We start from the raw sequence: 14,617 nt of genomic DNA on the forward strand, positions 1-14,617 counted from the left end.
AACAGCTATTGTCCGAATTCCTTTGCCAATTCTTATATGTCTATCTGTAACTAAAATGAAAAAAAAAAGAATAGAGACCAGTAGATCACAGTACCTACCTTCATGTTAAAAAGCCGTCACGCTTGAAATTGCGGTCTGCCCTTGTAAAAGTTCGTCCACATTTAAATAACCTAACTATAAACGCCAAAATATTAATTACGTACCCAAATAAATAAATTGGGTACCTATCTACCTAACAATGCGGGTGAATAAACCCCTAGAACCATAATATAGTTAATTGTATTGATTAGCATTAAAAGGTAGGTTAGATACTTATTAGAAATTAAACCGTAATTATTAATTGAAGAGCAGATATTGACAATGCTTGTCACGTTTTTTTTATAGTCTAGTGTTTGCACAGATGATAATGTATAGAATGCATTAAGTACATAATGTTAAAAGTTATTAAATCCAGTACACAAAACTACACTACACACTAGAGTGATCTTTTTTCCTCTACCTCTTCGCTGGTAGCCTAAGAGGCTATTAGGCTATTGGGCTTAAAAGTGAGGCCTTACAACTCGTGTCTCAAGGTGGGTGACGGCATTTACATTGTAGATGTATATTGGCTCCGATAACCATTTAACATCAGGTGGACCGCGAGCTCGTCCACCCATCCAAGCAATAAAAATTACAAATAAAAGACAGCTACGCCCGGCGGGTAGTAACGTTTTTTTATTTTTTTTATTGCTCTTGTAGGCAGACGAGCGTACGGCCCAGCTGATGGTGAGTGGTTACTGTCGCCCATGAGCTTCAGGAATGCCAGGGGCATAGCCAAGCCGCTGCCTACCATTAAGTACTTTCCACAAGCCTCGTTTGAAGAAGGACATGTCATAGCGCTCGGGAAACACCGTGGAGGGGAGCTCATTCCATAGCCGGATGATACGTGGCAAAAAATATCTCTGGAAACGATCAATATTTATGTATATTGAAACATATACACATGTCAAAGAGGAAAAAAATATTTTTGTCGATGTGTGAATAATTCCATAACCCACCTCGTGTTAATTGGTTATCGGAACCCATATGCAAATTATAACCTGAATGGCGTCCCCTCTTTGAGGCATAACTTCGCAGATTCACTTGTAGGACTGCTACGCGGTTCGTTCGCTCGACCCGTCTGTAGTAGTTAGTATACAACGCGCCCTAGTAGTAATTATGCAAATTAATGTAATCAAAGTTCATTGGACTTAAACTCTTGCGTCGCAAGAACTATTTACTATTTCTGTCTTTTATATGAATTAAATTTATAAAAATCAATTAGATATCTTGAAAATTAAGTTCTGTAATCATAAACACTCAAGTTATTGTTACGCCCCGGGGTTCGGGATAAATAACAATTCTCCCGAATTACAACTTAACACTGTGTTTATCAAAAAATATATTTAAAACACTTCACAAATACTTTAAAATTCTCAATTCGTTTTTTCCGCTTCGCTTCAGGTGATCCGTTCGCTGTTTCGCTTCGAGTAGTTTCGATTACTAACTGCCGGCGTGCCATTTCTGTAATGCTTTATAGCCGATACGACATCCCTAGAATCGTCGAGAACATTCCTCACAAGTCGAGTACTTTCGATGTGTGTTTCCGCTATCTGACAATAGATGGCGTTGTATTTCTCGTGCGTTCCAGATGCTACTAGATCTTTGATATTCGTTCGGCTATTCGGCGATAGATGGCATTACTCTTACCGGCCTAACAGTATATTAATATTGAAATTGGTGATTTAAGCTGTTTCGAATGCTTCTTATATCCACTGTTAGTCTTTATTAAACACTAAGCGAAAGCCTGCCTCCACAGTTTTTATAAACGCTACTGCCTTTACTACGGTGCTCTGAGATCGCAATGTATTAAGCTTTTGATTTGATTTTCGGTAATAAATATAAATGATCATGTCTGAGTGGGTGCTATATGAAGGATGAGTCAATAATTAAAATATCGATGATTAAAACAATGAGGACGTTATTATCGATATTTTCTAATACAATTGACGACTATTTTAACACTGTTTAAAGGTTCAAATATTACTTAATAGTATAGCGTTTTGTAATAACTATTTTTTCTGCCATAATGGCCTAGATGGGTAATTTTATTGTCAGACTATCACGAGGCGTAAGCCTTTCGACAAACCAGTAACGTACAAACAGACATACGTGGTGGGACCTCACTTTAAAACGCCAACCAAAGTCAATGTAAACACTGTTGTGGACTAGACCATGTATAAAATCTTAAATAATCATGTACCTAGTGAAAATTAAAATAATATGTTAAATTTGACGTTGGAGACATTTTAAAACTGGGGCCTAATTTAAAAAGCAATAGTAGGTATACCATATGTAGTTGAAAATTAAATGTAACTCTTTTTCTTTTTTAAGTATGGCAATTACCTTCTTGCTATTCCATTATTGTTAGTCTATAAACGTTAGTTAGATAGTTTATAAACATCTGCAAATTGTTAAAGAAATATTGAATTAAATAGGTACCGGTAAAATGGGGCGTTTAGGGATTGAGAGGCGAATCGGGAAAAAACCGGGAAAATCTTTCGACGCTCAATATAAGTTTTATATTCGTTGCAAAATCTTCCATTTTTTGTAGTTTAATAGTAGAATGTTGAAAGTTCACAAAATAACTCTGAATATGCACGATAATAGCTGCTAACTTATAAAAAATCGCGTTTCAAATTAACTTCCTGTGGTGGTAATTATTTTAGTGCTAGAAACTTTGCTCTCTTTTATTTATTTGATAATAATAGAAGACGACTATGATTTATAAACGTTATTTAGTGTTTGAACCAGCATATATATTAAAGGTAAGTCTCAGTTGTTATTGGTTTTAATGTATTTGATTAAATAAAAATACATGTAAAAATCTGTTGTTTTTGGGGATATTAGGGACGTCTTAGGTACAAATAACAACGAAAAAGGGGTCAATTGGGATGAGAATACGTGAAATGGAAACGACCTAAGTATAAATAGGTACAGGTTTGTAGGGTTGTCTATGTAGTTATAACAATATTTTTTTAAATTTGTTGTTAAAAATCTGGTTTATTCGAAGCGAAATTGGGAATAAGTCTTTAGTTGAAATAGATAAGCAATTTAATATAAGTAAGTCGATTTTGCAGAGACATGTAACAAGATCAATGAAATCTCAAGGTGGACAAAAATGTCTAAGTAATACTTAATAAAATATTAAATATTTGTTCAGAGTGGGGGTATTCATCTGATTAATCCATGGAATAACCGACACACCTAATCTCTTAACCCAGATAGAAATATCAGCACTGTCGATTGCACCTATAATTGAGGTGATGTCTGCCATGTACTTTTGTCAGTTTTTAAATTTTTTTTATTGATGATCACTTTGTTGGTGCAACTAAATAAATAAATAAATTAAAACTATATATAAAAATAAAAGTAGTGCCAGCCCTAGCAAATTTCTCATTTCGTCCCAATTAACCGCAATTTTCGGGTAAATAGGGATTGCACCTATTTTTGCATTTTTTGCTTAAACTGGAATGCTAGTTGCATAATTTTAAATTAGACAACAAAGATGGCCCCAAGACTCAATCATTTTGATCCTGATATAGCAATATATACATCAACAACTACCTTAAAATTGCTCATAAAGTTGGAATTTGTCCCTAAACGCCCCATTTTACGGTACCTACATATAGAAGCTCATTTATTGATGGGATGAAATTAAATGAACTGAAATTTCAGTAAAATGGTAACTATTTAGGTACTGCAAATTTACTTTTGGAGAACCCGAGGAGTCATGTTCAGCGCTTTGTTTCCCATATTTGTGTACCGTCACATATGCTAAACATTTAATAAAGCCAAGCTTAATTATTCCACGTTTAATCCCGTAAAAAAACTAAATTAACAAAATCAGTTAAATTCAATTAAAAAAACAATTCACGAAATTTCACTGCCGCGTTTCCCGCTTAAAAGTTAAATTAAATTCTTTAAATTAAAAAGAAGTTCAAAGATGGCGGATACAATTTTTGTTCTTTATTTCTAAACTGGCCTTTCCTAAAAACTTTGTTACCTTGGTTCTTAGTCATTACGATGTATCGTCGAACGTAAAATATCTAAGGAAATCTGAGCGATAGACATTGAACCTATGTCGATAAATATAGTAATGACCCTTTCATATACATTAATTTCTAAAACTGCAATTTTTATGCAATTTTCTCTCTAATCTTCTATTATTAGGTAGACTAAGGTTGGGTTAGAATAAATACTTCACTTTTGTTTCGGTTTGGATACTGTTGCGTAAAATGCACGACGTTGACTTTAACCAGTTGTACCTACAAAGAATGAATTCTTGTCATCAATGGATTACGAAGATGATGTCATATTTAATATGCGATGGTTATCCGTTGTCATGTCCACAGTTAATAGACCAGTATGAGCGTTTCACTGACCATAATTTTTTTTTTTTTTTTTTTTATTGCTTAGATGGACGGACGAGCTCACAGCCCACCTGATGTTAAGTGGTTACTGGAGCCCATAGACATCTACAACGTGAGATCCGTGTGCTTAGTGCGAGTTTTTTAACGTTCTCGATAGCGTGAAAGTTAGCTCTTAAAGTATAGAATGGGATCGTTTGCCTACGTTTGCCGTTAGGGGCGCTATTCTAAAATTACAACTGCATACAAAATTGGGTTAACTTTTACGCTAGCGAGAACGTTAAAAAATTCGCACCAAGCACACCGGGCATGCATCGCCGAGTCTATCACTAAGAATTATATTGAAGCGCTTTATTGCGGTGTTAATGTACTTATCTTTATTTGATGCTACTACGGCAATGACCTCTCCTTGGGAGCCAAAGTAAGGGCGTGAAACATAGAAGGTAATCAAAATAATCACGTAGGCAATTCAGATTTTCGTCGGCAAAAACTTGATTTACTTGCCTGGGAAGATCTCAAACGAAGACCTGTGAGAGGTGTGTCGGGAAATGCCAATTAATAAGCAGATCACGCGTCCCTAACGGAGATAGATAGGCTATACCAGGGGCTGCCAAACTTATTTTGTCTACCGGCCAGTTTGAGAATAAAATATTTTTTAGCGCCCTCATTTTTTCACACACTTACAAACCACTATAGGGAGAGCTCAGTTGGTGTCTAAGAGTCCTTCTAAATTGAATTACAAATCGCCTCCCAAGCTTCTTCACAACGCTCCAATTTTTTTCTGGGTCTGTTACTGCCCCCCTTTAGGTCTGCAGCACCCACAAGGGGGCGTTATCGTCGACTTTGGGAAAGGCTGGGCTATACTCTCAGGACAAGCACATACATGTCCCAAGGCAAGCCTTGAACGATCGCGAAATACTGTTACAACCCTCTGCCCCAACTTAGGACTTTAAACAAAAAAAGGAGCCAATAACTGATATATGTATATCTACTCATTTGCATAAACTGCTGTTCATAGATAGACAGAGAAGCTTACAGCTGTGTTTCACCATGAACCAACATTAACAATTAACTAATTGGCAATTGGCTACCGGAGCCCATAGAAATCATTTCGTTAATGGCGCCGCTCGCACGAAGTCTAAATTTCAATTGTGATACTTAACAGCTGACCTAACTGGAAGGCTAGCATCAAGTATCATCAAAGTCGAAAAGATGAATAATAAAAAACTAATACTTCTAGTATATAGATACCGTTAGTGTTATATAGTAGGTATATAGGTATCGTTAATTAATATAAATATTGCACCAATTGTATTATATCATAAGTGATTTAAATTGTATTTGCACGAATCAAATTGGATGTACTTGATATCGTCTTATTCACTAATATTTCAGGCAGACTGTGCTTAATTAGTGCATTAATTAGCGAAATCTTAACTATTCACTTTCAGAGTGCAGCGACGGCGAGAATGCAAACGGAATTCATTAAAAGTGTGATCAGACTTTCATCTTGTTAGCGCGGAATCCGCATGTAATAATAAATAAGTAACGGACGAAAATTACGAGTACAGAGAGGCAGTTACGAACAAGGCGATCTTGAACCGCTCGTTAAAAAAAAAGATGTGTGGCACTCGGGGACTGCTATTGCTAAAGCTATTGCAAAGCATTTTTTATCAACTTATGCAATTGCAATTAGACAATAATAATTTAATATTAAAACAATAATAAAAATAAGACCACGCTATATTTATAAACATTAACATTAACTGTCCCCTTCACACTCATAAGCTAGACCGCGTGAGAGAGAGATGGGCAGACTTTTCATGATGCTCATGCAGTGCGACGTCACGCCGCGCGCTTATTCACAAACACTACACCAGCGCAACGTGTGAATGTGTTGAACGCGAGCTACATAGTAGGCGTATTGGGGGTGTCAGTTTATTTTCGTTACGGAATTTCTTGATTCAGTCGCCGTGCTCAAGGCCCGCGATAGAAGATATTAAAAGTCACTAAAGGAATCCTTGGTAAAATTAATTAAAGCAACACCATGGTACTTTTCTTGGATTTAAGTACATTTGTGCATATACGCCAATTAATATTTTTAAATATTTTATCAAATACTTGTACGCCATGACGCCGCGCCATGGGGGTCACAAGATGCACGCTTGCACTGAGAATGGTTTCTAATCTGGCGTTCGACGTGTTAAAGATGTATGACGTTTTTAATCCAGCTTAATCCACGCCTGTTATAACAGCTCGGAAGCAGTGAACAGTTAAAAAAAACGCAACAACGACTTTCTACAAAGCAATTAGATGATTCGCACACGAAAGTGCACCGGAACAGTAACGCACACAGAGAATGTAATCGCTCTGTAAATTTATGACACTTTTTGTGTTTTTTGCTAACGTTATATTATAATATTTATTTTCCTTGTCTTCGTAATTGTATGTAATTCAAGTTAATTTTAAGCACGGTCAGTATTATTTGCTTTAGAATTTTAATTTTTAATTGTTGGTTTGCTATGATGATAAAATTTTATTTCGATCAAACACAATTACTTAAAAAATACTTCTGAAACTTGCCTCTTTTAATCGTATTCTTCTTTTCGTAAGAATGCTCCATTACCGGGTACGGGTAACCACTTTTTAATAAGATTATCACCTATTAAATTAGATTATAATAATAGTCTTTAATAGGCCGGTTACAGTGCTCCACCGACCGTCTGTGCGTACGTTCCGTCCTGACGGTACGCATTAAAAGTTCTAAGGTCTCAGTATAGTTACAACAGCTGCCCCGCCCTTCAAACTGAAACGCATTACGGCTTCACGGCAGAAATAGGCAGGGTGATGGTATTTACCCTTGCGGTTACACAAATTATAATTTTGCGGGTTTGATTTTTATTACACGACTAGCTGACCCGGCAGACTTCGTAGTGCCTCAATCGACCGAATAAAGACCTAAACTTTTGTATAAAATAAACTTAAAACAAACAAAAGGAATCCGTCCGACGGGGGACAAAGGAAAAACAAAATTGTTATTTTTATTTAATTCCGAGCATTTTCATATTTATCTAGATACCTTTTAAACCTTCTCTGGACTTCCATAAATAATTCAATACCAAAATTAGCCAAATCGGTCCAGCCGTTCTCGAGTTTTAGCGAGACTAACGAACAGCAATTCATTTTTATATATACAGAAGAAGAAGATAGAAGATGTTTGATCCTTCACCGTCGAAGTCAATCGTGAACATTTGTTAAGTACGTATTATGAACCTTTCATACGTATACACACTTTCAAGTAAATTGAACATCTTGATGTTCCTGAAAATTATTAGATTATTAAATTAGCAGATACAGATCAAGCTCACACCTGTTTTAAAAAGCGGCGCTGTGTATTTAGTAGTATCTACTTAGTATTTATGTATTTATATTTATTTAATACGTATTTAGTTACCTTATGTTTAACAAGGCCATTTGTATTACCTGAGCGCAATTCATACAGTCTACATATCTCCTGTAACAAGACGAAGTCCTTGAGATTCTACCAAACAGGTCCTAAGTATGCGGGTGTGGTTACAGGCTAAGATTTTTATCGCCACACGGTTTTTTCTCACACAACCACAGTCCGCTCATATATCTACTTAAATGCAACAGCACAGAGTAGTCTTATGTACTTTTATAGCCTTATATACCTAATTATTTTATATGCCTTATATGCCTTTAAGAATTCGATAGTGTTTAACCGAAAAGCATAGAATCTCAACAGGAAAAAAGTAATTTTACATCGTTAGAGTGCAATTAATTAGACGTCCAGTTTAAATTCATATTTATATTTTGCGTAAGGTCAATCTGAGAATAAACAATGATGTACGTGAAAGGTCAGTTATAAATGAGTGCAGTTTTGGAGTCAGAAGATAGTGGGATGTGCGTCCTTCCGTCAGAGCTATAGCTGGCAGGATGGTATTACATTCCTGTCTGGACTCACAGTCTGCTCAACCACCAGTAATTACTTAAATAAAAATATTTAAGCAGTTTCAATTCTATTACAATACGAATTAAGGATCACTTTTGTAGAAAATCCTGGAGGCAGGGTATTCACGTCGGGAGCGATAGTCCAGAACGGCTCATGTGAAGATTTTTTTTTCAATCCAAGCTGGTAACGTCGGGGTTATGCCAGCGTAACCGAGCGAGTAGGTAACGGGACTCTAACTTGAGGACGTTGCTAATACTAGCTCTAGCAAGAGTAGTGCTTCGCAGAGTCTACCACCGGATCGGAAACGCGACCCACTGAGAAGATCCGGCGAGAAACTCAGTAGGGCTAGACGATCGCGATCGGCCACCACGTGCTTTATATATTATGTGAAATGAAAATTAATATTATTATTATTGAACTAACCGACGCCGCGCCATTTGCAAAACGACATAACCCGAATAACCAGTTGTGTATTGTCAGGTTTGTACAAAGAAAGTGGTTTTGCCGTTTTCGAAGATATTCACGTTACATCATACGAATCAAAAAACGTAATCGATTTTGTGTTAATTCGTAAAATAATTCCATTATTAATCAAAATTAAATAATGATACTGCGTTATCAACAACATTTACAGTATTTTTTAGCGGAATCTGCTTTTTTCGTTCTAATACTTTTATTTTGTGTTAAAACAGACTTTTTTAAATGTACCGAGTATGTACTATACACGGGCGGTATTCTGAGCTTCAAATTGGTGTAACTTATGATCATTTAACTATCAAAAATAAATTGTCAGGCAACAAAGAAATCAGTGAAACTTAGACGTTTCTCTAATCTAAATTACATAATATGTGACCTTCTTTGACTATTTTGGATGGCGTTATGAGTTCAATTCGATAATGTGATTAAATAACATCTACCTAATTAATTATCTATATAGTTTACGAAAGATAGTTTGCGAAAACTGCAATTTTACGTATTGGAATATCTAAAAATAGCTATGGAGCACTTGTTAAAATTATGACTGCACATTTATGAAGTGGATTTTTAAAATATAAAATAACAACATAAGAATAATTATGTGTAGTTACATATTGAATGAATGTTTATGTTTGTTTGTTCTTGGTGTCTTTAACGTTTGTTTTTTTTTCTTCTTTTTTTCATAGAATTATCAGCAACTTAGATTTATATTTGAATATTTACAGTACGCAGTTTACACTACAGTTTAAAGGTTCGATTTCGAATAATAATAATATGTAAAAGTCGACGTGGTTAGTTTTAAAAATTACCTCCTGATAAGTGCTAGGCAGCAGGCTAGCTTTAGGCTAGCGAACCATTGTAGCATAATATTGAGAATTACAATTCATGTCTCGAGGTGGGTGGTGGGATTTACATACGCTGTTGATGTCCAGAGGCTCCGGTAGACATAAGGCGGGCTGTGAGCTCGTTCACCTGTCTTTTCTTCTCGCTTCGGTTTCCTCAATACTGAAGATCGTGACCTAAAGGATAAGACGTCTGGTGCATTCGTGTTGAGCGATGCACCGGTGTTCGAATCCCGCAGGCGGGTACCAATTTTTCTAATGAAATACGTACTCAACAAATGTTCACGATTGACTTCCACGGTGAAGGAATAACATCGTGTAATAAAAATGAAACCCGCAAAATTATAACCCCAAAATACTAAAGCGCCTTAACTATGCCGTGCGAATTTAAATATAATTCCTTCCTACCAATCACTTTCAAAATACCCAAACTAGATCGTTTCCCACGTGACAATTACGCGATCCGTTTCATTCTACTCGACTGAGTTTACGTTAACTGTGCTGGCGACGGTAAGTCGCGTTTAAATACACGGTCTGAAAGCGTAATGGATAGTAATGTGGCACTAGCCAGCATTAGCATTCCGCTTGGGTCGATTCATGAACCCGTTTCTCAATAGACTCGGTTATTAACAAATTTGCAGAATGTACACATACATACATACATATTTAGTTTTCAAAGCGTTTAGTAGATCTGAATAAATAGATGCGTGCAAACCTTTTGCTTTATTACGTGGATGGAATATTTTATTTTTATTTTTTTTTATTGCTTAGTTGGGTGGACGAGCTCACAGCTCACCTGATGTTAAGTGGTTACTGGAGCCCATAGACATCTACAACGTAAATGCGCCACCCACTTTGAGATATAAGTTGTAAGGTCTTAGTATAGTTACAACGGCTGTCCCACCCTTCAAACCGAAACGCATTACTGCTTCACGGCAGAAATAGGCAGGGCGGTGGTACCTACCCGCGCGGACTCACAACAGGTCCTACCACCAGTAATTACGCAAATTATAATTTTGCGGGTTTCACTTTTTATTACACGATGTTATTCCTTCACCGTGAAAGTCAATCGTGAACATTAAAATTTGTTGAGTACGTAGGTATTTCATGTTGAGTACGTATGTACATATATTGTAGATGGAAATTTAGTAAGCATTTCTTGTCCTGGTCCAATATGTATTTCTGGCGCTTCATGCTTTCCGATCAGAAGGTAGACCTCATGTCTCAAGTTCAGCATTCACGTCGTGATGTCCCCAGGCCCGTTCCCTTACTCAATAGCACAAAAAAACTGAATGATCTAGTGCAAAATAAATTTCGACGAAATCGTTTCTACACTTTTTGTGTTCTACACTTCCTGTGATAAGAAGCAAAGAGGATACACGTATCTTACAAACGCTATAAAAATACTCTACAGTCGAATATTAAAAATAAAATAACGGTCTACAAAAATTTTTAGTTACATAGCCTAATACACTAATGTATTAGAAATACTTATCTATATATTAATACGCGAAGCAAAAACTTTGTATGCCTTTTTACGAAAATTGCGCGGACGGAGGAGTATGAAATTTTCCACACTTATAGAGAATATAAAGAAGAAGTGCACAATGCTAATATTTTTTTAAAATAATGCATAAGAGATACATTAAATCAATAAAGAAAACATTACACACACTACATACCATGTATTTGACGCACACACGCATGCATACTATTTATTGTCAAACTTTTGTTCTTGACGTCTGTTGTCAAATTGAGAATAGATTAAATATTGTTTGTCTTTATTAATATTTTTTATAGTGTACAAACTTACAATTCCAATTAATTATAGTCTAATTTCGACTACTACGGGACCTCTAGTACATATAACTGGTCATAAATAAATGTATCAGTAGGTATTGGAATTACTAAAATGGGAAACCTAGTCGTGTGCAGACTTGAGTCGGCTGTTAGAATACTATTAAGGTAATGTTGGCAAACAGGTTTATGAAATTCCGTAGTGTTTTGTAAGAAAATTGAGTTTAATATTTTGTATGCTGCACTTACAAGTTTCATTTTGAAGCACATTGGTAATTCACGTACAATAAATAATACTAAAGCAGTCGGGACATTAAGGTTTATTGGAGTCGATCTTATCGGATATGACGAAGCTAATATTAATGTTAGATTTATATGTGCCATTTAATCCTTTTATAAATACATTTTTTATTTGGTATACTTAGTAATTTTGTCGTAGATGTAATCAAAATTATTATTACGATTTAATTTCCATTTTCTCGTAATCATATTAAATTCGATGTTTGCCTTTACAGTTTTAGTATTCGCGGACAACTCGAAATTACAATTAGAATACTTAAATTATACGACTTACAAGTTTCTGAATACGAAACGACAGTAAACTAATAGCCTTATGGTTTGTTATTTGTTGTTCGTATTCGCGGGATATTTTACTCTGAACACATATTATATATGTTATAATATAAACCAAAAGAGTAAACAACGCCAGGCACTACAAGATACAAATTAAAACAAAAATTACGTTTTACAATGAAATTAAATCGACGCGCGCGAATCTCGTTGCATGACGTCACGGGACACCTGCGCTTTCGGGAGCTCCGATCGCATCCGATGACGCCCGAGTGCGACCGAGTGTTGTACGCTACAGCCAAAAGTATGTAAACTGAAAACAATTATTTACCAAAGAAAACATTGCAGTTTCCAAAAGTTAATTTGTGGTAAGACCACAATGAAACGATCAGCATCCGGCAGTTTCTGTGGCGTTTGCTGATAAAAGTGCACATTTTCCATAGCACTTAAGTAAAACTTCTGTAACGTGCAGTTAATTTACGAACGTGATTTTTTTTTATTGCTTATAAGGATGGACGAGCTCACAGCCCACCTGGTGCTAAGTGGTTACTGGAGCGCCACCCACTTTGAGATATAATGAAGTTCTAAGGTCTCAAGTATAATTACAACGGCTGCCCCACCCTTCAAACCGAAGCGCATTACTGCTTCACGGTAGAAACTAGGCGGGGTGGTGGTACCTACCCGTGCGGACTCACAAGAGGTCCTACCACCATTAAAAAAGTTTTTTAGTATTACCGTGTCCAGAACAGCAAACATCCTCTTTAACTTGAGGCCGTTTCCAGAGCGGTTTGTGCACGTTACGACCTTTACGCGAAAGCGCGTCTGCCTATAAAAGCATTAAAAAAAGCACGTTTGAATTGCTTACCCGCTGCGTATGCCCGTTTCTTTGAAACATATAAGAGCAAATCCCCTTGAACTATTGATGCACAAGTAGGTACATATAGGTATGTTACTAGCCAGTTGTTCCGAGTGCATCGACGCGTGTTTCCACAAACGTAAGGTCTCTACCAAGGCCTCTGCGGCAGACTGATTGTCACGCGACATGACGAGTTTTTTCTAAGGTATTTTAATTGAATTACTGTCACGGCTTATGCGCGCATCTTTGTTGATTTTATACCAGTTTCATCCTTTTGTAGTTTCTGTGTTATTTATTCATGTTATGTCTTGTAGTTGAGTAGTATCCTTTTATTATGATCCTTTGTTTTGAAACAGTAATAATGTTGTTTCATGTGACTGACTTATATTTATAGGTACTATTTTATTATTCACCTGATTATATTTATGAGTTTACGTGTTTATACCAGAAAAAATAATTGTTTGTTCGGGAAAAATATATGGGTTTAGATGTCATAATTGAATACGATTCGAAGACAATAGAATTAAATCTTATTTGGATCAGAGCGGAGTCAACATATTACATCGCTAGTCCTAAACACGTCATTTTGGATCCTCCTGATTCACTAACGGTGCTCAAGTACCGGTCGCCGTTTTCATTGAACCCGTCGCTTGCGACAAAGGGTTCGGCGATTATATTAACATAAAACGTAAACATAGACACAGCCCACTGAGTTTCTCGGCGGATCTTCTCAGTGGGTCGCGTTGCCGATCCGATGGTAGATTCTGCGAAGCACGGCTCTTGTTAGGGCTAGTGTTAGCAAATTCACCATGTTAGAGTCCCGTGAGTTCACCTACTCGCCCGGAGAATCTAATATAATCCCTCGAGGTTACTACAAGAGGTAGGAAAAAATACCACTAACAGGTCGCTTTTTAACATGAGCTCTGTGTCGTGTTAAAATGCATAGCGCGCACAGCTTCCAGTTCACTGGTCGCTCCGAACCGGCTCACCAAGTCTGGGTAGGGCTGAGCGTGAAATCTCTTCCTACCCTTAGTTCAACGATGACTGATCAGTGCGGAGGCAGAAGATAGCCCTTATATTCCGTCGCCTTCTTCCAAGAGATCTTCTTTGTCTCCACCTTACCTTCGTGGGGTCGGCACAGCTAATTTTTCTATTCCATTCTCTTCTATCAGCCGTCAGCTAAGCACTCATTCCTCTCTCTCTCTCATATCGTCATTCACACACTCCATCCATGTCTTCTTCAGTCGACCTCTTCCCCCCCTCCCCACCTCCCCCACATGTCCATACCACGCTAACCGTTAGCTTTTTAACTTGTTAATCACTGGGGCTACTTTCACACTTCCTCTGATATATGAGAGAAGATTCCAAGAGATGATGATGACTGACAATAATAGTCTTGTTTCGCTTTATAGAACTCGTCACGTCACACACCAGCGAAGTTCGGCTGCTTCGACAACCCAACGTACGTGGTATCGCGGTACTCGCGATCTCTGTCTACTGTCTCTGATTCTTACTCAAAGTATAGTTAAACAATTTATTTTTATTTTTTATTCCTTAGATGGGTGGACGAGCTCACGGCCTACCTGGTGTTAAGTGGTTACCGGAGCCCATAGACATCTATACCATAAATGCCGCCACCCACCTTGAGATATAA

At 36.9% G+C, this 14,617-nt stretch overlaps 1 protein-coding gene across 2 annotated transcripts in view; it reads left to right on the forward strand.

Annotated features, from left to right (window-relative positions):
* LOC101741857 (SH2 domain-containing protein 4B) overlaps positions 1-14,617 on the forward strand; it is a 96,007-nt gene that overhangs the window by 609 nt on the left and 80,781 nt on the right. The gene's annotated exons all lie outside the window — the stretch shown is intronic.

This window comes from Bombyx mori, chromosome 3 (assembly GCF_030269925.1).
Source record: "Bombyx mori chromosome 3, ASM3026992v2".
Lineage (NCBI taxonomy): Eukaryota > Metazoa > Arthropoda > Insecta > Lepidoptera > Bombycidae > Bombyx > Bombyx mori.